Genomic DNA, 24,894 nt, shown 5'->3' on the forward strand with positions numbered 1-24,894 from the left:
TGTTGTATTTATGATCCAATGCCTTCAAAGCCATGATTGGGAGAGGATAAAATATTGTGCTTAAACCAAGAAAAACCGCAAGCTCAGAAGCAACTCCAGGAAGCACCACTCCATACCTTCCTTCAACCACAGAAACAATCCTTCATCATCATTCTCTATGTCCGATATTCAGTCACCTTGGTGACCATTTTCCCTTTCTTCCCATGAGTTGCTTTATCAGATCCTTGAGACTTGCTTTTGAGGAGTCCTCAATTATAGAGTCATACAGCACAGAAACAGACCCTTCGGTTCAAGTAATCCATGTCGACCATGTTCCCATATTAAACCAGTCCCACCTACCTGAGTTTGGCCCATATTCCTCCAAACATTTATTATTCATATATTTATCCATATGTCATTCAAACATTGTACCTGTGCCCACAGCCACCACCTCTTTAGAAGCTCATTCCACACACGAACCACTCCCTGCAAAAAAAAATTAACCCCTCATGTCCTTTTTAATCTTTCTCCTCTCACCTTCAAAATATGACTCCTAATTGACCTCCTCCACCTTCGGGAAAACACCTTTGCTGTTCACCGTGCCTCTGTGATTTTATAAACCTCTGTAGTTCCTTCATTGTTGATGCATTTGTGTGCAGTTAAATGACGAAACTTATCATTTATTCAAGAAGATGTCACACTTTATTGCTTCAGGTTTGGGATGTGGTTGTTGTTGGCTATGTCACCGGTTACTGTTCTGGAGAAGTTGGTAATGAGCTGCCCTTGTAAACCACCACAGTCATTTGAGTGTACAGACCTCACAATGCTGTTAGGGAGGGAGTTCCAGCATTTTGACTGAGTGACCCTGAAGGAACAGGGATATAATTCCTAATGTCATACAACACAAGGTGTTTGTTTCATTCAATGTGTTAGTAACAATGTAGAAGCGAGCATCTGTCCCTACAAATGGTGCAATGTCCTGATTTGACCAAGCTCTTCCAAGTTAATGGCTGGAGAATTGTGTGTTGAAAATGTTCAGTTTGCACTCAGCACCCAGTATTGTCGAGATGGCCACAGCGGAATCTGTCACCAGCATCAATTCATTTGCTGAGGATACTGTTCTGAAACCCATCACTTCAGTAAAATATACTTAGGCGAAGTTAAGCTAATCTTTCATTTCATCCCTGGGTGTGAACTAATTTTGCTTTGTACAAAAATATGATTTGAACTATGATGTTTGCTGAAGCCCCATTTATAACTCCTCTGATACTGAAGTAGTCCATTATTCAAATATTGCAAGATCTGAACAATATCCAGACTTCGGTTGTTAGTGCCAGACAATGACCAGCTCAAATAAGAAAGAATTTAACTGTTGCCCCTTGAAATTCAATGGGATTATCATTGCTGAATCCTCTATTATCAACATTCTCTGGATTATTGACCAGAAACTCAGCAGGTTGGAATCTTAGAATCCTGTCTCCCCAAAGCCTGTTCACCATCTACAGAGTTTAAGTCTGTGGCATGTGATGGAATAATTCCCATTTCCTGGAACGAGTGTAGCTCCAACTGTACTCGGCACATTTTATTATAAGCAGCGCAGATACACGGGAACATGAGAACTTGAAAGTTCCCCTCCAAGCCACTCACCACCCTGATTTGGAAATATACTGCCTTCCTTTCAGTGTCCCTGGGTCAAAGTCCTGGAATTCTCTCCCAAATAGTATTGTAGGTCTAATTCTCATAGAAGTCACGTCATCACAATCTTCTCAAGGGCAACTAGGAACAGACAATAAATGTTAGTCGTGTGCAAAAAAAAATGGAATGAAGATCTTCAAATCCACCGAAAGCCTCACTCCATTATATAGAGTCATAGAGATGTTCAGCAGGGAAACAGGACCTTTGATCCAACCCGTCCATGCCAACCAGATATCCTAAATGAATCTAGTCCCACCTGCCAGCACTTGGTCCATATCCCTCTAAACCCTTCATATTCATATACCCATCCAAATGCCTTTTAAATGTTGCAAATGTACCACCACTTCCTCTGGCAGCTCATTCCATACACGTATCACCCTCTGTGTGAAAAAGCTGCCCCTTAGGTCCCTTTTATATCTTTCCCCTCTCACCCTAAACCTATGCCCTCTAGTGCTGGATTTCCCCACCCCAGGGAAAAAACTTTGTCTATTTATCCTATCCAAGCCCCTCATGGGGCTCTATAAGATTTTATAAACCTCAGCCTCCGATGCTCCAGGGAAAACAGACCCAGCCTGTTCAGCCTCTCCCTATAGCTCAAATCCTCCAACCCTGGCAACATCCTTGTAAATCTTTTCGGAACCCTTCCAAGTTTCACAACATCTTTCCGATAGGAGGGAGACCAGAATTGCATGCAATATTCCAACAGTGGCCTAACCAATGTCCTGTACAGCTGCAACACTCTCCTGGAGTGTCGGAGGCTGAGGAGTAACCTTATAGAGGATTATAAAATCATGAGGGGCATGGATAGGGTCAATAGACAAAGTATTTTCACTGGAGTCGGGGAGTCCAGAACTAGAGGGCATAGGTCTAGGGTGAGAGGAAAAAGATATAAAATAGACCTAAGGGGCAACTTTTTCACACAGAGGGGTGGCACAGTGGCTCAGTCGTTAGCACGGCACCAGGGACCCAGGTTGGATTCCAGCCTGGGGAGACTGCCAGTGTAGTGTTTGCACATTCTCCCTGTGTCTGCGTGGGTTTCCTCCGGGTGCTCTGGTTTCCTCCCACAATCCAAAGATGTGCAGGTCAGGTGAATTGACCATGCTAAATTGCCCACAGTGTTAGGTGCATGAGGTCAGAGGGAAATGGGACTGGGTGAATTGCTCTTTGGAGGGTCGGTGTGGACTTGTCGGGCCAATGGTCCTGTTTTTACACTGCAGAGATTCTAATCTAATCTAAACATGACCTCCCAACTCCTATACTCAATACTCTGACTAATAAAGGAAATTTACCAAGCGCCTTCTTCACTATCCTATCTACCTGCAATTCTACATTCGAGGAGTTATGAACCTGCACTCCAAGGTCTCTTTGTTCAGCAACACTCCCTAGGACCTTACCATTAAGTGTATAAGTCCTGATAAGGTTTGCTTTCCCAAAATGCAGCACCTCACATTTATTTAAATTAAACTCCATCTGCCACACCTCTGTCCATTTGATCAAAATCTTATTGTAATCTGAGGTAACCTTCTTCGCTATCCACTACACCTCCAATTTTGGTTTCATCTGTGAACTTACTAACTGTATCTCCTATTTTCACATCATCATATATAAATGACAAAATTAGTGGACCCAGCACCGATCCTTGTGGCACTCCACTGGTCACAGGCCTCCAGACTGAAAAAGAACCCTCCACCACCACCCTCTGTCTTCTACCTTTGAGCAGTTCAGGTTAGTTCTCTCTGTCTTCCATGAGATGATATCTTTGGAACTTCCTTCAAATTTTAATTTCTTTACATGCTTTTTTGATCATTTCTGTGTCCTCCCTTTAATTATTGGATCCCCTCCAGCCCTGCCATTCTTTCTCATTCTCTCTTTCACAGCAGCCCTGAAATCCTTTCTTAAAAACTATCACTTTTGCAAAGCTTTTATAGAACAAAGAAGAGCAAAGAACAGTACAGCACAGGAACAGGCCCTTCGGCCCTCCAAGCCTGTACCTTTTATATTAAGCCTGTCTTCACTTACAGGATCTGTATCCCTCTATTCCCTTCCTATTCCTGTATTTGTCCAGGTGCTTCCTGAATGCTGCTATTGGGTCTGCTTCCACCACCTCCTCTGGTAATGTGACCCAGGCACTCACCACCCTTTGTGTGGAAAACTTGCCTCACACATCTCTTTTAAACATCCCCCCTTGCACCTTGAACCTGTGTCCCCTAATAATTGACCCCTCCACCCTAGGAATAAGCCTCATAGTTTCCACTCAATCCATGCCATTCACAACCTTACAAACCTCAAGCAGGTCGCCTCTCACCTTCCTGAGTTCTGGTGAAAACAAACCCAATCTATCCAACCTGTCTTCATAGCTAAAATCCCCGTACCAGGCAACATCCAGGTGAAATGTTTCTGTACCCTCTCCAAAGCATCTGGTAATGTGTTGACCAGAACAGTATGCAATTTTCCAATATTTCACTGACCAATATTTCTGTACTTCAATTTTACACAAACATATATTATTAGATTTATATTGAACCTAGAAACAGACCATGCAGTCCAGATGGCTGCTGTTATAAACCCAGAGGAGCCACCTTTAAACTAACTTTATCCATATATTCTTCTATATCTTTCTCCTTCATATACTGATCCATCTTTTTCTGAAAGACATCACCTATACTTACTGGCATCGTTTGCCTCAGTGGAATCTTTACTGTATTTAAGACCAAAGATGAAGGAGTATGAAACATGGTAAGTTATGCTATAAGTAAAAGTATACGAGTATAAATAAAACCAATGTCCGGCTTGAAAACCAGCTTTAATTTGTGGGACATCCAAACTATTTGCTTTTGTATCTGTAAAATGACAGCCAGAGCCAAGGAATTGAGAGTGTGAATATCTCTCACCAAATAATCGACAAGCTGTCAGATATTCTGATTTGGTCTGTACCAAGTACCGGTCTCATCCAGCTGATGATCCTGAATTTCAGCAGGGGACCATCGCAGTCTCCTACAGTAAGTGCAGTAGGGCACCAGAAGGAATTGTAACGATGATCACATTCATTTGGGAATGATGTTGTCCCAGTGTGGTGGAGCTGGGGATAGAGGGCTGACGTAATTGCATTCCTGCTGTTTCCTACTTAAAGTTATGAAAGTTAAGAAACTAAGGGCCTGGGTTTGTCTGAAAATGGGAGCCACAGTTTCAAGTTATTGTTCTCTGTGTCTTGACATTCCAATGCCGTGCTTAGTCACAATGCTTGTCTTCATCGCCATTTAGTGAAGGAAAGCTCCGTTCAACAAAGGCTGAGGGGAAGCCTTGACATCTCTCAAGCCTTAAAATTTTCTAATGGGGAAAATAATCCCTGAATAGCCGCCGATAGCCATTACAATCTCCTTTGGAAGTTGCATGCAGGAAATATTGGGAGATAAGGAGCATGAAAAAGAAGCAGGTAGGAGAGGAGGGGAATGGAAAGTATCCGTAGGATGGAAAATGGATGTGAACATGATGACTTGATGGTTGGGCAGAGTGAAAGAAATGAAATATAGCAATCAAAATTATTATGCTAATCCAGTTCACTGTGGGGTAACTGTAACTTCGTAAATCCAAAGTGTGAGGCATCCTGAATATTTATGCCATCCTGAAGGGAATGTAAATGATTACAAATTAATCTTTTGGGAAGAATTGACACATTATTCCATGTTGTATATAGTTGTATTCATTCTGAGGATACCTGGAGCAGACCCCCTGCAAGTGTGAAACTCCTTAATGTAAAAAGCGATGAATGTTCACTTAATTCATAACTTTGAGGTGAACAGTTTTGCTCTGAAGAGGATTATTAAAGGAATATGGAGCTGAAGCAAGGGGATATGTTCATGATGTTTAGTGTCCTGTTTTTGATCATATGACCGTTGGAGTCTGAAATGAGCATTTGCAATCATTTTCCAGGATGATACTAGTAGGAAGACTGTGTTGCTTTTGCCCCTGACATAACCTCGTCTAGTGTTCATTCTTTCACACACTGCAAATTGTCTCTCTCTTTCCAAACATATGCCTATGATCTCCCTCACTGAGCAAATGCTGAACTGTTCTTTGGAATGAATTTGTGATTTGTATTTTCAAACAGCTGAAAAGCACTTATTTGAATAATGATCCATTCAGGCAATTTGTCATCCTGCCCCCTGTAATGCACAAACAAATTAAATCCTTTTGCATTTCATTCCTGCATTTTCAGCTGATTTTTCTTTTTAGTCAGATTCAGAGCATTAAGAATAAAGTTAGCTGATTCATCTCAAATCCTAGAGCACTCTCTTCAAAATGGAATTAGTACATTGCTGCAAATTAACTCTCTCGTAGTCAGTACCCAAACATGAATCGTTATAATAGTTGAAGGAGGTGATAGATCCACCCTCCTGCTGTCTGAACAGTAGCATCTAATTCATTGTGTTTTTTCTCTTCAAGATTTTGGTCAAGTTTGTCTTGGAAGTCTAAACTAATTGCCACATACAGTCACTTGATAAGCTATTCTTGTCAAATTTTCTCTCAGTTAAGCAATACGTTTGACATCCTGTCTAAATCTACCTTTACTTCCTTTGGATTCACTTCCTTATGTCTCTTCGTCTAATGCTGACACAAGTGGGTGAACTACATCATTTTTAAATCAATAATTTCCAGTTTGTTCCTCACTATCAAGAAGAATCCTCAGGAATGCTGAACAGCTTAATTTGCTGCCTCCCCTCATCATTCCAGGAGTTTTTTTGTCGAGGTCAGCGACATCCCTTTTGTGAAATGGGTTTAAGACCTATACATAATATTCCCTATAGGGAGTAATCTTTACTCTATTTCACGACAAGATTACTTATTTTTGATCTTTTCCATGTACCTCTTTTGGTCCACCTTAAATTTCGTGAGCTTTTGTAGCAGTACTTAAAAACCTATTCACCACAATTTCCAAATCCACTTCCTGAATCAACTTTGTCAGTCCTTCATTACTAATCCCTTTACCTGTCCCAGATCACCAACTGTGAAAATTTGCAAAAAAGGAAGCAAAGGCTGAAGGATTTAATATCATTTTGGATAAGGTGTCAGTCTTGATAGAGAGATGTCACTCCCACCATTGCACCAGTCACGGAGCCTTAGAGATGTACAGCACGGAAACAGATCCTTCAGTCCAACCTGTCCATGTTGACCAGATATCATCAATTAATTTAGTCCCGTTTGCCAGCACCTGGCCCATATCCCTCCAAACCCTTCCTATTCATGTACCCATCCAGATGCCTTTTAAATGCTGTAATTGTACCAGACTCCACCACTTCCTCTGGCAGCTCATTCCAAACGCGCACCAGCCTCTGTGTGAAAAGGTTGCCCCTTTGGGCCCTTGCTTACAGCAGGGAGACCAGAATTGCACACAGTATTCAAAATAGGCCTAACCAATGCCCTGTACAGCTGCAACTTGACCTCCCAACTGCTATACTCAATGCACTGACCAATGAAGTCAAGCAAAAGAAAAACCTTCTTCACTATTCCGCAATTCTACTTTCAAGGAACTAGGAATTAGTACATTGCTACAAATTAACTCTTTCTTAGTCAGTACCGAAACATGAATCGTTGTAATTTTTGAAAGGGGTAACAGTTCACCCTCCTGCTGTCACCTGCGATTCCACTTTCAAGGTCCCTTTGTTGAGCAATACTCCCCAGGTAGTTGTAGATTAGATTCCTCTCTTGAGCCCGTAGTCGTAAATACTTTTGTATCAGTTGTACTTAATTGTATATGCACGATCGACATGTACTTAAAATACATTTCAGCTCTGAAAGTGAGACTAACACTGTGATGGTTGGGTTGAGGAGGTAATGCATAAATGTCTCTGTGAGTGAATATAGAAATGAGTAGAGACTGGCTATCTTTCCTCATCTGGATTTCTGTAATGGAACAATCTCAGCTGATACTTTAATGCAAGTTCAAGAGAGTGGAATGTGATCAGAGTGTCAGCATTTGGATGAGATGTTTAAATCAAGTTATTAACGGTGTGATAGCTGTTATTGGTAGAGGAATTGAGTCTTGGAGCCATGAGGTCATGTTGCAGCTGTACAAAACTCTGGTGCGGCCACACTTGGAGTATTGCACACAGTTCTGGTCACTGCATTATAGGAAGGATGTGGAAGCATTGGAAAGCGTGCAGTGTAGATTTACCAGGATGTTGTCTGGTATGGAAGGAAGATTTTATGAGGAAAGGTTGAGGGACTTGAGACTGTTTTTGTTAGAAAGAAAAAGGTTGAGAGGTGACTTAATAGAGTCATACAAGATAATCAGAGAGTTAGATAGGGTGGACAGTGAGAGCCTTTTTCCTTGGATGGTGATGGCTAGCACAAGGGGACGTAAGTTTAAATTGAGGGGTGATAGATATAGGACAGAGGTCAGAGGTAGTTTCTTAACACAGAGAATAGTAAGGGCATGGAATGCGCTGCCTGCAACAGTAGTGGACACGCCAACTTAAGCGCACTTAAATGGTCACTGGATAAATGTATGGTCAATAATGGAACAGTGTAGGTTAGCTGGGCTTCAGATTGGTTTCACAGGTCGGCGCAACATCGAGGGCTGAAGGGCCTGTACTGCGTGTAATGTTCTATGTTCTATGTTAACAAACTGGCTGCCTTCCACAATCCCATAGCACAAAAGCCCCCTCACAGATAAAAACCCATTCAATACATTATCCCTCAAGTACCTAAGACCTTGGTTATTGCAGGGATCGAAGGGCAATGCAGTTGAGCCAAAATGGTGCCTGGGCCCTCAAGTTCTGTGCTGAGACCTGGCATATTCCTTTGAAATAGAGTAATGTAACATGGCTACAGTTTGCCCTTTCATGCTTCAGGGAGGCAACAGATGCAAAAATACAGCTACCTTCCAGCAGATGGTATTTTTCATTAGGGGGTCATTTAAACCATGACATATGGGCCCTAGATATTTCAGCAAAATGACTGTAGCTGCAGGTGATGAGTGAGCTTCAGAGGAAGTGCATATTATGTCATCAGTTGTCACAAATGGGTAAGGGGTGTGTGTGTGCGGGTATGGAGGGAGAGGGCCAAAGGCTTGTTTTTTTGATTTCCTTTGCTTTTCTACTCCTCATATAAAAACTCAATCATGTTAGTGAATCACAATTTGCCAATCCATCCTCACTTTCCTTAATTAACCTGTAAGAGCCCAAGTGACAGTTTCAATTTATCCTGGATCTACAGAGTCTTTGGTTTCATTTTGTCCAGAGAGCCGGGAAAGAGCCTGAAAACCTACCTTGGCCTATGACCCCCAAGCCTGCCTCTGGGTGCCTGAGTCCAGGCACTAAACTGCCCCAGTATGGTGGTAACTGGCGTCAGTGAAATGCAATAGTTGGGGTGTGGCTTCTTGTGACCAATACAATGCCCTCTCTTGTTCCATTTTTCCATCTCCTTCCTCCAAATCTTCTGATGCAAATTTAGTTTTAAATACCTTATTAGATTCATTGTAAAAATTCACTATACTACCGATATTTTGACTCACACCTGACCATTGGGTTGTGAACACCGTGTGGATTTTTGGGTTCCCTCTCTTATTGTAAATCATAAGTTCTGTTCACTTCTCAAAATGATCAATCACATTTCTGCCTTTTGAAAAGGTTTTCCTTTAATACAGTCGCCTACAAATTGCGTCTAGACATTCTCACCAAATTGTTAATGTTGCGTCCTCTATTTTCTGTCCTCCATTACCCACTCAGTGCTGTTAAGAACAAATGCTTTTGTTTAGTGTTTCTGACATTTGTTGGAGTGGTGTATGTTTACCCACAAATTTAACTCCTGTCAAAATTACAAGTCTGTCCATACTTGATACCTTGGCTTAGCTCAACCATCTAAATGCCAGCACAGATTGGGGAATTTCCAAATGGAATTTCTGCAGCCTTACATCCAAACTGCTGTATTTCCTTCTCTCCTCTTTCACTGCACAATTCTTAGTCTTTCCAAATATCTGAAAATCTGACCACGCCTTGTAATGGTCAATAAAACCATTTTTTTTGATGAATTTTCTTCATGAAAGTTGACCATTTGTCAAAACCTTCATCGATGTTCAAACTATAAAGCTTTGATTTTGAACAAACACATTAAGACCATACCTTGCTTTCCCTTTGGTAAAGCAGTAAACCAGGTCCACATTATAACTTTATTCTTCCACTGGCCATAGACTCATTATCAGAATCCATCAGTAGGTAATCATACTCAGACACTTTACATTTTGACTTGACCAACCCCAGCCTCCATAGAATCATACAGGGCAGAAGAGACTGTTCAGCCCATCAAGTCTGTGCTGCTTAACGATACTGCTGTCCATACTAATCCCAATTTCCCACACTAGGCCCATAGCCTCGAATGTTATGACATTTCAAGTGCTCATCCAAGTGATTTCTAAATGCTGTGAGGTTACCTGGCTCAACTACCCTCCCAGTGCATTCCGGATCCCATCAGCCTCTGGGTGAAAAAAGGTTTTTCCTCAACTTCCCTCAAAGTCTCCTGCCTTTCACTTTAAAATTACTCCCTCTCATTATTTACCCTTCAACTAAGGGGGACAGCTGTTTTCTGTCCCCCTGGCCATGTCCCACATAATCTTATACACCTCAATCAGGTCCTCCCTCAACATTCACTGCTCCAAAGAAAACAACCTGAGATTATCCAGCATCTCTTCATAGCTAAAATACTCCATTCCTCTTGAAGGGTTTATGCCCAAAACGACGATTCTCCTGCTCCTCAGATGCTGCCTGACCTGCTGTGCTTTTCCAGTATCACACTCTTGCCTCTGACCTCCAGCATCTGCAGTTCTCACTTTCTCCTAAAATATTCCATCCCAGGCAACATCCTGATGAAGCTCCTCTGCACCCCCTCCAGTGTAATCACACCCTTTCTGAAGAATGATGACCAGAACCGCACACAGTACTGCAGCTGTGGCCTAACCAAAATTCTGTACAGCTCTACCGTGATCACCCAGCTCTTATAATCTTTGTCATCATTGATAAGCTCAAACGTCCTGTATTGCTACTTAACTACGCTGTTATCCTGTTTGCCACATTCAGGAGTCTGTGGACAAGACGCTCAGATCCCTCAGTTCCTCTGAGTTCCCTAGCTTTCTGCCATTGATTCAATGACTTGTTGGCTGCATGCTTCTCTCCCACAGGCTCTGACGCCAAGGTAAGATTATACACGAGAAGATAAGTGTTTTTGAACAGAGTTCAAATCCACACTTTTATTCAGAGCTTTACTTCAATTAACCACACTTGATAAAACTGTGCAGTAATTATTAACTCACCATATTTATACATGCAATTCCCACCCAATTAATTCTTCATTAATACATTCCTCATATGCTGTCGTGTTTCATTCAGACCTTATTAGAGAATAACACTCCTCAGCTCCTGGTCCAGAAAGCAGTATGTGATACAATATTGAATCAAATCCAAACCCCACTCCCATTCATTCTCTTAAAACAGCAAAATAACACAAATATTCTCAGGAAATGCCCTTTCTAACTTCTGAAGGAAGGTCTATTCATGAAATGTGAGCATTGCTGCTTCTCTGTCTTATTTACCACACATTTCCAGCAGCAGCACAGTGGCTCAGTGGTTAGCACTGCTGCCTCACAGCACCAGGGTCCCCGATTTAATCCCAGCCTCGGGTGGCTGTCTGTGTGGAGTTTGCACATTCTCCCCGTGTCTGTGTGGGTTTGCTCCGGTTTCCTCCCATAGCCCAAAGATGTGCAGGTCAGGTGAACTGGCCATGCTAAATTGCCCATAGTGTTAGGTGCATTAGTCAGAGGGAAATGGGACTGGGTGGGTTACTCTTCGGAGGGTCAGTGTGGACTTGTTGGGCCAAAGGTCCTTTTTCAACACTGTAGGGAATCTAATCTAAATTCCTGGTGTTCTGAAGTACTCATATTGACATTGAAGCATTAATTATTTCCCTCTCCTCAGCTGCTGCTGACCTGCTGAGTATCTTCAGCACTTGCTGTTTTTATTTCAATATTTTTGGCTTTGTTTCAGATTTCTAGCACCTGCAAATTGTTGCTTTTTGTTCACCTGTTGCATAATATTTAAGATTTACAGATTCTTAGTGTGGTCTATGTCTCTATGAGATACTTTGGGATTCCCAAGTGCTATTTAAAAATTGAAAATGCAACCTTTCAAAGGAACAGTTCAAATGATAATCATTGCTTTCTTCTCCCTTTGACAAACCTTGTCCCTCATTAATGACCAGTGCTTCAAAGTGTTCTTCATTTATAACAGTAAAAGGTGGCTCTTATCTGAAATATTTGGAACATAGGGTATGTTACAGCCAATGTAATTGTTAATTATCACGGTTTCATTCAGCACAGCTTGCCTTGTGCAAAGAAAATACAAGCTCAATCTTCACTCTGGAATAGTGTAGCCATCACTGTCAATCACATTTCTCAGTTCACTGTCTCCTCAGTATTTGTAAAGTCAGTGAGTCTTTCAGACATCACTTTTAATATCCAAACCTAACTGTCTTTTGGACTCTTATTCGTTGTGATTGCTTCAATGTTCCACTTGCTGGTCTGTTGCAGAGAGCCCTTGGAGAGAGACTGTGAGATTTGCCTTTCTAACTTTGCTACTTGTTTTCCTGCCCTCTGGTTATACTGTGTATAGCTATAAGGTAATTTCATTTTCTTCATTAATCTAATCTGTAACTCAGAATTGTACCGAGATACTTTGTACCTAAGATGGCTCCTTGTGTTGTCAACATTGTGACATTGTAACTAATCTGTAACTGAAGAAGTTATACCGAGATGGCATTGTAAGTTACAACTTATAAACTTTTCACTGTACTCATTTGAGTACATGTGACAATAAAGCTCATACAATTCAATTTAATTTAGCTTCTCACTTCGCTTTCCTCCCACTTGCTGGTCTGAACTGATACTCAGAGAGAAATACATCAACTGAGTTACCTGCAGTTGATGAATTGTGTGTTTTATGAAGAATGTTGATAAATCTGACAGTGAAAATCTCCAAAGCCTCACACAACCCAAAGGGTCCACATTATTAGCTGGTGGCAGCTTAACCTGTGAACCCTGAGTTTGCCATTGAAAGCCCTGGGGAGCGAATGGAATTTAACACAGCCACGTCGCCTGCAATATTGGCGAGCCCCTGTGCTGTGCGAGGGGATCTGGTGTAATGTGATTTGTTGAAGCCAGATGGTTGACACATGGCTCTCCCTCAGGGGTTGTCAGGAAGAAACGAACCTCAGTATCGACAGCACCAGCTGCTTTAACACTTCCATCGCACTCAGAGACTGGCTGGTGTGGCTCATCCTGAACTGCACTCGGCACCATTATGTCAGCTTGTTCCACTTAAAGGGACATTTATATATTGGGAGGGGCTCATTCTTAAATGTAACATACTTTTCGCTCCCTTTGAGTTAATCCACTAATTGAAACAGAATTCTAGTCACTAGGGGAAGTCTGCCACTTGATTGTCCACTGCCTTCTGTAAACCTGACACTTTGTAAATCTGTGAGCTCACTGTCAGATGTGAGCGGCTAGTGCAGAGAGATCAGTATAATCCTGGATAATGACCTCAAGACTTCAGTGGTTTTAGAATTCAGTGTAGGGTGGGTAATCTGGTCTCTGTTTTTAATTAATGGAAAATACTGAAAATACTGTTTACATATTTATAATGAGGTTTTTAAGTAATGAATATCCCAAGGTACTGTATGTATTATCACAAATAGCACCTAGGATTAATTGAATAGTTTGTGCTAACTGCTGGCTTTGTTCCTGAATGTACTGTTAATAAGTTTGGCTCTGATGTCATTGACCAGAAAGCGTGATTTGCCAACAGAGCACCCTCCTGAACCTTCTATAGTGAGTTATGTGTCCAATTATTAAAAAGACAACTGTAAATGCAATTAATATGAAACATATTCCACCAAACAGGAAGCTTGCTGCATGTAATGACATTTAATAAGCAAAACATTCTAAGGCACTTTGTGAGAGCATTATAAAAAAAAAGTAATGATTTGGAGATGCCAGTGTTGGACTGGGGTGTACAAAGTTAAAAATCACACAACACCAGGTTATAGTCCAACAGGTTTAATTGGAAGCACTAGCTTTCGGAGCGACGCTCCTTCATCAGGTGATAGTGGATGGCTCGATCGTAACACAGAATTTATCGCAAAAATTTACAGTGTGATGTAACTGAAATTATACATTGATAGTTTCACTTCTTTCATGTGTAAATCACAAAACTGTATTCTAACAGATGAAAGGCTTAACAGACAATCAATTTTTAAATGTATAATTTCAGTTACATCACACTGTAAATTTTTGCTATAAATTCTGTGTTAAGATCGAGCCCTCCACTATCACCTGATGAAGGAGCGTCGCTCTGAAAGCTAGTGTGCTTCCAATTACACCTGTTGGACTATAACCTGGTGTTGTGTGATTTTTAACAAAAATAAATAACATTGAGTACAAGAGTCAGGATGTCATGTTGCAGCTTTGGTTAGGTCTCACATAGAGGATTGTGTACAATCCTGGTCATCACATTACAGGAAGAATATATAGGTTTTGGAGAGGGTGCAGCAGAGTTTAACCAGGATGCTGCCTGGATTAGAGGGTATGAACTATAAGGAGTGGCTAGAAAAATTCAGGTTGTTTTCTCTGTGCTGATGGAGTCTGAGGAGAGACTTAATCGAAGTCTATCAAAGTATGAGATGCATAGTTAGTGTTGATGACCAGAATCTTTTTCCCTGAGTTGAAATGTCAAATACATTTAATTTGAGAGTGGGAAAGTTTAAAGGAGATGTGATTTTCAACTGAGAATAGTAGGCTTCTGGAATGCAGTGCTAGGGGTGTTGGTGGGGACAGATACAATAGGGGCATTTAAGGGGCTTTTAGATGAGGACAAGAGTGGAGGGATATGGACCATGGACAGGCAGAAGGGATTAGTTTAATTTAGCGTCATGTTCGGCACAACATTGTGGGCCGAAGGGCCTGTTTCTGTGATGTACTGTTCTTTGTTCAATGTCCGATGGAGCCGTAGGTATATTTTAATCAGATGACCGAAACTTTGGACAAAGGAGAAGGTTTTGGAAGTGTGTCTGAAGGAGTATCAGGAAGATTTAGGGAGGGAATTCCAGAGCTTTGGACTTAGCTTCTGAAACCACGATCTCTAATGGTGAATGTTTAAAATCCTGGGTTAGATCAACACCGATATGTTGGAGATTTGTTTGCTTGGAGGATTTTACAAAGATAGGGTGGAACAAGATTGTGGCTGGATTTAAAAACAGAGATGGGAAGTTTAAAATTGAGATATTGCTCGACCAGGTAAGTGAGTGAGCACAGGGTTGGTGGGGGAACAGGACTAGGTGCAAGTTAAAACATGGGCAGAAAAATTTGAATGACCACAATGGGAGGTGAGCTACGAGTGTGTTGGAACCGTCTCAAAGACATGAATGTTTTCCTGCAGCAGATTAGCAGATGCGAGGGTGAAATTACACAACAGGACAGCGATGGAATGGGCATTATTAGTGACAACCATCATTGTTTATGTAAAACTGTTTGTAAAGACTTTCTGAGGATGAAACATATTGATTTCACGTTCTCCACAACAACTTTCACCTCCTTGCTGTGGTCTAGTGTCTAGTCATATTACCAATGAGAGAAGAAATGACAGAATCTGTTCCAGTATTGACTGATGACTGCTCCATCCAAAGCAGCCACATACTCTGCAGCCTTAACAGTAAAGACAGTATGGGACCCTAATGACTGAACTTAGGTATTAATTACTGGGCAGTGAAAGGAAGTTTAGATTAGACTGGTGCTGGAAAAGCACAGCAGGTCAGGCAGCATCCAAGGAGCAGAAAAATTGACGTTTCGAGCAGGGCTTTTCCTGATGAGGGGCGTTTGCCCGAAACGAGGATTTTCCTGCTCCTCAGATACTGCTTTTCCAGCACCATTCTAATCTAGACTCTGATTTCCAGCATCTGCAGGCCTCACTTTTGCCGAGTGAAAGGGAGTTGTGAAGCAGCTAATCTTTTTGTTCTTAAACAATAGGTTGCTAACGAACAATTGCAAGCAGTGGAATGAAAGGGATTGGTCAATAATGAACGACAACAATTTGGCAATTAAATCTGCTGAATAAATTAGCTAACATCATTTATGCTCCACTCAAAATGTTAGCTCTGTTTTCCCTCCACAGATGCTTTCAGACCTGCTGAGTAACTCAATTTTAGTTTCAGATTTCCAGCATCTGCAGTTCTTTGTTATAATCACTTCAACTGCTTAACAAAGTGATCAAATGTTGAGTCAACCTGACACTTTTAGCCTGACATTAGTTGCTTTTTTTCAGTGGCATTTTATACCTTCGCAGTTGTCCTCCCCTCAGTCCCTTCTTTGATAAACTGTTACCTCTGAGCAACCTATTCCTGATCACCCACGATCAAAAGTCAGTAGGAATGTGATTTTTTTTTACCCTTTCTTCTGATATGCTTCTAAGAATCACATAAAATAAAGGACGTGATTGCATGATATTTCTCCACAGATGCTTTCTGAATACACTGTTGGGAGAGGGCACAGTCCCTGTGGGAATGTTTTGATGATGATTTTTACTGGTGTGCAATCTGCTGTGCGACCATTTATTATTCCCTATGAAATTCTTTCAAACAGACGAGACCTCATTAACCTCCTGCACAGTGAGATGTTCGGGGTCCATTTACAGAGTGCATTCTATTTCGCTGACATGAAAGGAAATGAATGGCTCCAATATTCAGGGTTGGGGAGACTCAGATTATGGAGCAATATTTCAAGATTCATTGACAATAAGCTATTTAAAGAATGGCAGCAATGCAATAATCTGTGAAAACGGGGTCTTAGCGAGACTAGAATAATGCTCCTTCTGTGGTCAGTTGCAAGGCTCCTCCTCAATCATTCTCACAATGTGCTCTGAAAAATAAGCATTACCAGGCTGTTTGATCATGGAGACAGTACAGTTACATTCAATCACATCCTCATGCTGTACACTGTCATTTTCCAGTAGAGGCCATTAGATTCAGAGATTGTTGACAGTTATCATTTCAGATTCATATTTCATATCTAGCTTTCGATTTATCTTGTACTTATTTAGGTATTAAAGTCAATTGTAAATTTCAGAATCAATCTAGCAACTTGTATCATTCTGGTGTCTACCTATCTGGGTGACCTAGTAATATTAGATAGTACAGAGGCTTTATTGAAAATGTTGGAACACTCTCGAATCCACAGCCATGAGGACACAATTGTGTGTAAAGTCATTCTTGTGTGTGAAGGAGTATATGTCCCAATCTCAGAAACAATTACAGATATCTGCCAAGGAGGTAGAGAGCAATCATTTGAGGTAATGACTGGGGCTATATTCCCTGGAGTGTTGGAGGCTTCGGTGGTGGTGGTGGTGGTGGGGGGGGGTGGCGGTGGGGGGGGGGGGGGGGAGGGGTGTGGCGGTGGAGGGGGTGGGGGTGGGAATGATCTTATACGAATTCCTCGAATCACGTGCGACATGGATAAGGTGAATAGCCAAGGTCTTTTTCCCAGGTCGGCAAGTCCAAAGCTGAAGGTTTAAGGTGAGAGGGAAAGAAACATAAAAAGGACATGAGGGGCAACTTTATCATATAGAGGGTGGTGCGTGTATGGAATGAGCTGCCAGAGGAAGTGGTGGAGGCTGGTACAATTGCAACATTTAAAACACATCTGGATGGGTATAAGAATAGGAAGGGTTTAGAGGACGATGGACCGAATATTGGCAAATGGGACTGTCTGGGTTGGCACGAGTGAGATGGACCAAAGGGTCTGTTTCCGTGCTGTACAGGTCTATGACTCTAATAGTTCACAGTGACTTGTGGAGTGATTGACACTTGTCAGGTAAGATGCTAAATCCATTGTTACTTGCCTGCTTAAGTGAATGTAAAAGCATAGGGTGGTTTCTTGATATTCAGGAGAAAAATCCTTCCTCACTGCAGCAACGAAAATATGCAAATCAGATGTTGTACTTGCCTGTATAATGACTGTTCCTGCACTTTGCAAGTAATCTGTTGTCTGGGAATGGCTTTGAGATATCTGGAGGACACCCTACGTGAATGCAGGTTTATTAATTGTTTGAGGATCTCATTCTCAGTACTCTACCTCTCACTGACATATATCCAGTTGTAGAATCAGTCCAGATATTTGTATCTTTATTCAAATGTGTTCTCCTTACTTGGATGTTTAGAAGACTTCCATTTGCAGGATTTAACTGAGTCATTTGAAATTCTTTTTTTCTCGTTCTGCTTCTATGATTGGTTTGTAATTCCAATTATTATTTTCCTAATGACCAAGTAGTGATTTTCTTACTGTTATTTTCATTCACCCCCCCAACACTATTTTGAATGAATTTTTTAAAAATGTTACTGCCCATGACAACAGTTAATCTCTGTTCAGCACACTTTAACTGAACCAATTCACTCTTTTATTCTTAAAAGTATCCAAAGTATGAAGAATAAAAATTATTCCCAAATATAAATCATAAATAGTTTAGGGAAACCACACTAGCAACCCTTCTGCTGACTCAATCCTGCACTTAATCACCCCAGGAATGGTCAGCTGGCCAGACTCAACAGTTCCTGTTTTGTCTTCAGCCCATCTCCTATTATGCTGCAGATCTCCAGTCAGGCTCTATTTGATATCTGATCCTCTTATTGTCTTCTTCCAATCAGGGGCATCCACATCATGTTGTTAAGCGCTGTATCCTCCAATCAAGTACCAGGACTGAATTCCCTTTCCTAATTTGGTCTGGGCAGCAGCCACTGTGTATGTGACTGTTACCAGGTTCACCTTTGAACACTGGTTCAACTTGAACAACTTGCAGTTACTGCATCCGAAATGTAACCACTTCCAGCTCTGGCCAATAATGTCCCAACTCCAACCATCTCCCAATTACATTTCTTCATACCTGACCTGACTCTCTCTGGTCAGTCACTGATAGCACAAATTGAAAATACAATCTGGTCACTATTAAGGAGCTGGTTATAGGATGATATGGATTGGACCCTGGATCTTAAAGGATGCAGGATACTTGCGAAGGCCAGGAATTTAGGAAAAGGTGAAGTGGTTACTGTGTTAATTAATGATGGTCTTAGCACAATAAAGAGAGGGATGACCGAAGTTCAGGAAACCATAGAACAGAAGGATAGAGTATGAAGGAAGAAATATCGAGTGCATATCTGTAAGGGAACAGTGATAACAATGGGGTTTTTAATTTTATATACAGACTGGTTAAAAAAAAATCAGATGGTTAAGAGTAGCCAGAAGAGTTCATAGAATGTTTTCAGGATAGTTTCTCAGAACAGCATATTTTGGAATTCACCAGAGAGCAGATTGCCAACACTATGTCTAAAGTAATGAGATAGGATTAGTGACTGACCTTATAGTGAAGGTGCTACATTGTAACAGCAATCAAATTATGATTAAACTTTACATTCAGTTTGAGGAAGAGAAGGTGGGCCCAGGACTAGTGTTTTAAACTTAAATAAAGAAAATTATGAGAGCTTGAAAGCAGGGGGAGTGACAAATTAGGATAAGAAATTAGGTAAGAAAATAAGGAGATATTTCAGAATACATACATTCCAATGAGAATGTATTGTTCCATGATTAACTAAAACATTAATGACTAGATTCTCTACAGTATGGAATTAGACCCTTCGGCCCAACAAGTCCACACTGCAATTTAGCATGGCCAATTCACCTGACCTGCACATCTTTGGATTGTGGGAGGAAACCGGAGCACCCAGAGGAAAACCACACCGACACAGGGAGAATGTGCAAACTCCACACAGACAGGCAGGAATCGAACCCAGGACCCTCACGCTGTGAGGCAGCAGTGCTAACCACTGAGCCATCGTGCTGCCCTTAATAAAACATGAAAATAAAAAAACCCAGAAAATTGTGCAGGTAAGAAAATTGGACAAATTTAAGAAGGAAGGAAATGGAGTATAGAGAAAGCTAGCTAGAAATGTAGAGGTACACTGTAAGATTTTCTATAGGAGTTTTAAAAAGAAAATAGTGTTAACAGCATGAGCGTCAGTCCCACAGAAAGTGAGTTTGAAGAATTAATAATGGGAACTAATGTGAACTGAATGAATATATTGCTTTTGTCTTTGCTACAGAGAATACAGAGTAGTGATACCCTAGAAATAGGTGTAAATCCGGAAATTATAATTAGAATTAAGTTTATTGACATGTGCATTCAAGTTAAAAATTTTCAATGTTGCCAATACATAGTGCCATCTTAGGTGCCAAGTACTAATCTTAGGTACGAAAGAAAGAGAAAATAAAGAAAAAAAAGTTAACCATGACAGATACACATCGTATAAGTTAGAAAAATAAGAAATAAAACTAAAAAGATAGACATTACATTCTTCCTATAAGGGCTGCCATGTGGTCTGCCCAGGCTCCACCATTCCTCCCAACCAGTAATCATCTTCACTCTGGGCTCACTGGCGGTGCCATCTTCACTCTGGGCTCACTGGCTGCCATCTTGCTCTGCTCTGGGCTGCGGGCCTTACCATCTTCACTCCGGGCCCGCTGGCAGAAAACGAAAAAGACAGAAGAAAGAAAAAATTAAGGAAATAAAGAGAAGGAATCGAGGCAGTGGTCAAGCTCCAGATGGAACGTCCAACTCCATTGCCACGTTGGAGCATGGAGGGAGAAATTAATAGACACTAGAGACACTTCTGGAATATTGTGTGGAATTCTGGTCTTCTTCCCACAGAAAGGATGTTGTGAATCTGATTTCAGAAAAGATTTACAAAGATGTTGCCAGGTTTGGATGGTTTAGTCTAAAGGGAGAGGCTGAATAGGCTGGGGCTGTTTCCCTGGAGCATCAGAGTCTGAGGGGTGATCTTATAGAGGTTTAAAAAAGCAAGAGGGGCATTGATAGGGTAAATAGACAAGGTCTTATCCCTGGGGTGGGGGAGTCCAGAACTAGAGGGCATAGGTTTAGGTGAGAGGGGAAAAATTTAAAAGAGACCTAAGGGGCAACGTTTTCATGCAGAGGGTGATGCATATATAGAAAGTGCTGCCAAAGGAAGTGGCGGAGGCTGGTCCAATTACAGCATTTAAAAGGCATCTGGATGGGTATATGAATAAGAAGGGTTTAGAGGGATATGAGCCAAGTGCTGGCAAATGGGACTATATTAGGTTAGGATGTCTGGTCGGCATGGATGAGTTGGACCGAAGGGTCCGGTTCTGTGCTGTACATCTCCGTGACTCAATGTCACTGAGTAAATCATTGGAGCCGTGGGCTGACAAGTCATAGAGTCATAGAGATGTACAGCATGGAAACAGACTCTTCAGTCCAACCCGTCCATGCCGACCAGATATCCCAACCCAATCTAGTCCCACCTGCCAGCACCCAGCCCATATCCCTCCAAACCCTTCCTATTCATATACCCATCCAAACGCCCCTTAAATGTTGCAATTGTACCAGCCTCCACCACATCCTCTAGCAGTTCATTCCATACACGTACCACCCTCTGTGTGGAAACGTTGCCCCTTAGGTATCTTTTATATCTTTCCCTTCTCATCCTAAACCTATGCCCCAAGTCCTGGGATCTTTGTGAATCATCCAAAAGTTTTTGAAAAAGTGGCTATGGAGTTGGTTGACATGTTGGTTTTAATTTTCAGTTCCAAAATTTAGTTCCATTGTCCTAGATTGAGGGAAAGTTCCACTCAGTTGGAAAATAACTAACATAACTCCTTTATTTGAAAAGGGATAGAGACAGAAACTCTGAGCCAGCTGGTTTCATGTGCATTACAGAGAAGAGATGAGCAGCTGTTAAGGATGCTGTTGTGGGACATTTGAGTAAATTCCAGGTAACCAATCATGTTTAACCAATCTAATGGAGCACCTGGGTGAAATAATGTTCTGTCGATAAAGGGGAGCCAATGGATGTATTGTACCCAATTGTGTAGAAGGAATTTAATAAAAGATGCTATATTAGTAATAGCTGTGGGATAAGTAAAAGCTCACATTGTGTGAGGGAGGGACAATTAAGATCGGGATGAATAGAAAATTGGCTAACTGAGCGTAAACTTTATTTTAAAGCATATTCATCCTTGTTTTCAAATTTCATCATGGCCTCACCCCGCTCCATCTCTCCAAACTGCTTCAGTCTGTAACTTTCACCCGTTGGCTGTGACCCCAGCTACATTTAAAACAACTATTGGTAGTGTGCTTTCTGTTACCCAGGTGTCAAACTCTGGAATATCCTTCCCAAACCTCTCTTCCTCACTTATTCCCCCCCTCAACTCCTTTTAAAACACTTCTACATAACGTGTTTTGTGCTAATTATTTTGGTTATATGGACCAATAGTACCTTGCTATTTGGCACATGACTTTGTCTTGTAACAGTCCTATGAAGTCCTTGGAAAATTTCATTGGGTTAAAGGCATTAGGTAAATATAATGAGAACATCATTCCTCAAAGAACATTTCCTACACACATCTCCAGATTCAGACACTTTCAATCAGGAGCATAATCAACCCTCATCTTTAAACTTAAATTCTCAATGATTACGTTATAAAACCTCTACAAAAATCCCAGCCTCCTCAAAACCTTAAATGTTTTACACCTATACGCATGTTAAATAGATTTCAAACATAAAAACATAAATTGAATATACGATCTTATTCCAATTTAACACGTAATTAATCTGTAATACAGTCTATTTAGAATTAACATGATAAAAGATTAGATTTTATTCCAAAATATTGGCACTTAATCTTCTCCTGATCAACCAAGGATTGATCCAACAGGGAATTGCATAGAGCTGTATAATTCATAAACTGCCCCACCAGTACCACTGCTCACAGATTGCAAGGTTAAAAAAGAATGAGAGGGTTGAACTAGGGACAAGATACAAAGGAATGTCGGCATAGTTAATCTGAAGTACAGACAGTAGGAGGCAAGTGCACAAGGAGACAGAAGGGTACACGTTTAGTGTTATAGTAATGGCAGAAAAGCAGAGGGGCTTTAGGGGGAGAGGCAGATATGCAGATAGCAGGAATGTGTGGATTTACTCTTCCTGGGTTTTGCTTTGACTGTTGCAAGTTAGTGATGAGAATTGAAGAGAACTGGCAGCTGAAAAGGAATTCATATTTTTCACTTATCAGGTTTCCTCAGTGAACAGCAAATAAAGAGAAAACTAAAGATATCAGCTTACAAATGACAGTCAGAACATTAGAGAGGCAGACGCATGGATTTAAGTGCAACGTGTGATAGTAACTTCAGTGTCAACATCGGAGAATTTTTATGAGCAACATTTTATGATCAAAGAAAGTGGCAGTTGGTGCAGATCAACTATCACTATGTTGTTGTTCAAGAGAGATATATTACTTTTAAGCTTTCAAAAAAGAAAACTTCAGAGAGATGATGGGTCTCTGGGTCAATTATCATGTAGCTGTGCTCGGAAATATGTGGGATGTTTCGGCAAAAGGGGATTGAAGGGAATACCTGAAGCAGACCAATTTTAACGAGCAAGGGGAAAGTACAAGAAAATTGGAGCTGGGGAAATAGCTGTGTTTTGAGGCTGGTAGAGCGATGATGGGCTGAAAAGCCTTATTGGTTGAAATTACTGTAATTTGCTAACCTCAGACGGAGTTGATTCCGTGAAGAATTTTCCCACCCTCGAATGAATGCAACAATTCAGTGAATCTAAACTGAGTTCGAACAGAAATAGATTTCAGGACATTAAATGCGCTGACCTCATGAAATAGAACAGGAACACTCTGCCCAGGCTGACAGCTGCTTTAAAATGCTGGGGTGAATTCTCTTTTTAATCTCAGTCTTCTCAATTTGCTTCTCCTTCAATTATTGTCTCCTAAAGGAATTGATTTGCACTCTTATCATCATTGCCCTTGTTGAGAGTTTGTTGCCAGGTAACGGGTGATCATAAGTATCACAACAATTGTGCTGCCCCCCCCACCCCCCACCTTGTCATTGAGTCTGATGATTGGTTTATTTTAAATTGACTAACCAAAACAAAACTACAAATCACCTCTGTTTCTGCCTTCCTTCCCCGTGTATCCCAGCAAGAAAAGAAAAGTTCTTTAAAGACAAAATGCTGGCCGGTCCCCATCCCCTGTCAGCCACACAATCAGCTTACACGAGGAATGGCAACTCTACACTCACCCTGTGATGGCCACATGTAACCCAGGATGCATTGCAGGTTGGTGATGTCGCTGTTATATTCGGGTCAGCAAGGTTAACCATTGACTGAATGCAGTAAGATAAAAACAATGACTGCAGATGCTGGAAACCAGATTCCTGGAGTAGTGGTGCTGGAAGAGCACAGCAGTTCAGGCAGCATCCGAGGAGCAGTAAAATCAACGTTTCGGGCAAAAGCCCTTCATCAGGAATAAAGGCAGAGAGCCTGAAGCATGGAGAGATAAGCTAGAGGAGGGTGGGGGTGGGGAGAAAGTAGCATAGAGTACAATGGGTGAGTGGGGGAGGGGATGAAGGTGATAGGTCAGGGAGGAGAGGGTGGAGTGGATAGGTGGAAAAGGAGCTAGGCAGGTAGGACGGTCATGGGGACAGAGCTGAGCTGGAAGTTTGGAACTGGGGTGAGGTGAGGGAAGGGGAAATGAGGAAACTGTTGAAGTCCACATTGAAGTCCCTGGGATTGAAATGTTCCGAGGCGGAAGATGAGGCGTTATTCCTCCAGGCATCTGGTGGTGAGGGAGCGGCGGTGAAGGAGGCCCAGGACCTCCATGTCCTCAGCACAGTGGGAGGGGGAGTTGAAATGTTGGGCCACAGGGCGGTGTGGTTGATTGGTGCGGGTGTTCCGGAGATGTTCCCTAAAGCGCTCTGCTAGGAGGCGTCCAGTCTCCCCAATGTAGAGGAGATCCCATCGGGAGCAATGGATACAATAAATGATATTGGTGGATGTGCAGGTAAAACTTTGATGAATGTGGAAGGCTCCTTTAGGGCCTTGGATGGAGGTGAGGGAGGAGGTGTGGGCGCAGGTTTTGCAATTCCTGCGGTGGAAGGGGAAGGTGCCAGGATGAGAGGGTGGGTTGTAGGGGGCGTGGACCTGACCAGGTAGTCACGGAGGGAACGGTCTTTGTGGAAGGCGGAAGGGGGTGGGGAGGGAAATATATCCCTGGTGGTGGGGTCCGTTTGGAGGTGGCGGAAATATTGG

General features: G+C 41.7%; 1 protein-coding gene across 5 annotated transcripts in view; it reads left to right on the forward strand.

Moving 5' to 3' along the window:
• LOC132824140 (tetraspanin-18-like) overlaps positions 1 to 24,894 on the forward strand; it is a 186,531-nt gene that overhangs the window by 101,081 nt on the left and 60,556 nt on the right. Inside the window, exon 1 of one of the 5 annotated variants that reach the window (XM_060838397.1) lies at positions 23,849 to 23,922. The exons of the other annotated variants lie outside the window; for them this stretch is intronic. The gene's annotated coding sequence lies outside the window, so the exon portion shown is untranslated. Of the gene's footprint in view, positions 1 to 23,848; positions 23,923 to 24,894 lie in introns of those variants that run through there. 5 annotated transcript variants of the gene reach the window in all.

Source organism: Hemiscyllium ocellatum, chromosome 18 (genome assembly GCF_020745735.1).
Source record: "Hemiscyllium ocellatum isolate sHemOce1 chromosome 18, sHemOce1.pat.X.cur, whole genome shotgun sequence".
Lineage (NCBI taxonomy): Eukaryota > Metazoa > Chordata > Chondrichthyes > Orectolobiformes > Hemiscylliidae > Hemiscyllium > Hemiscyllium ocellatum.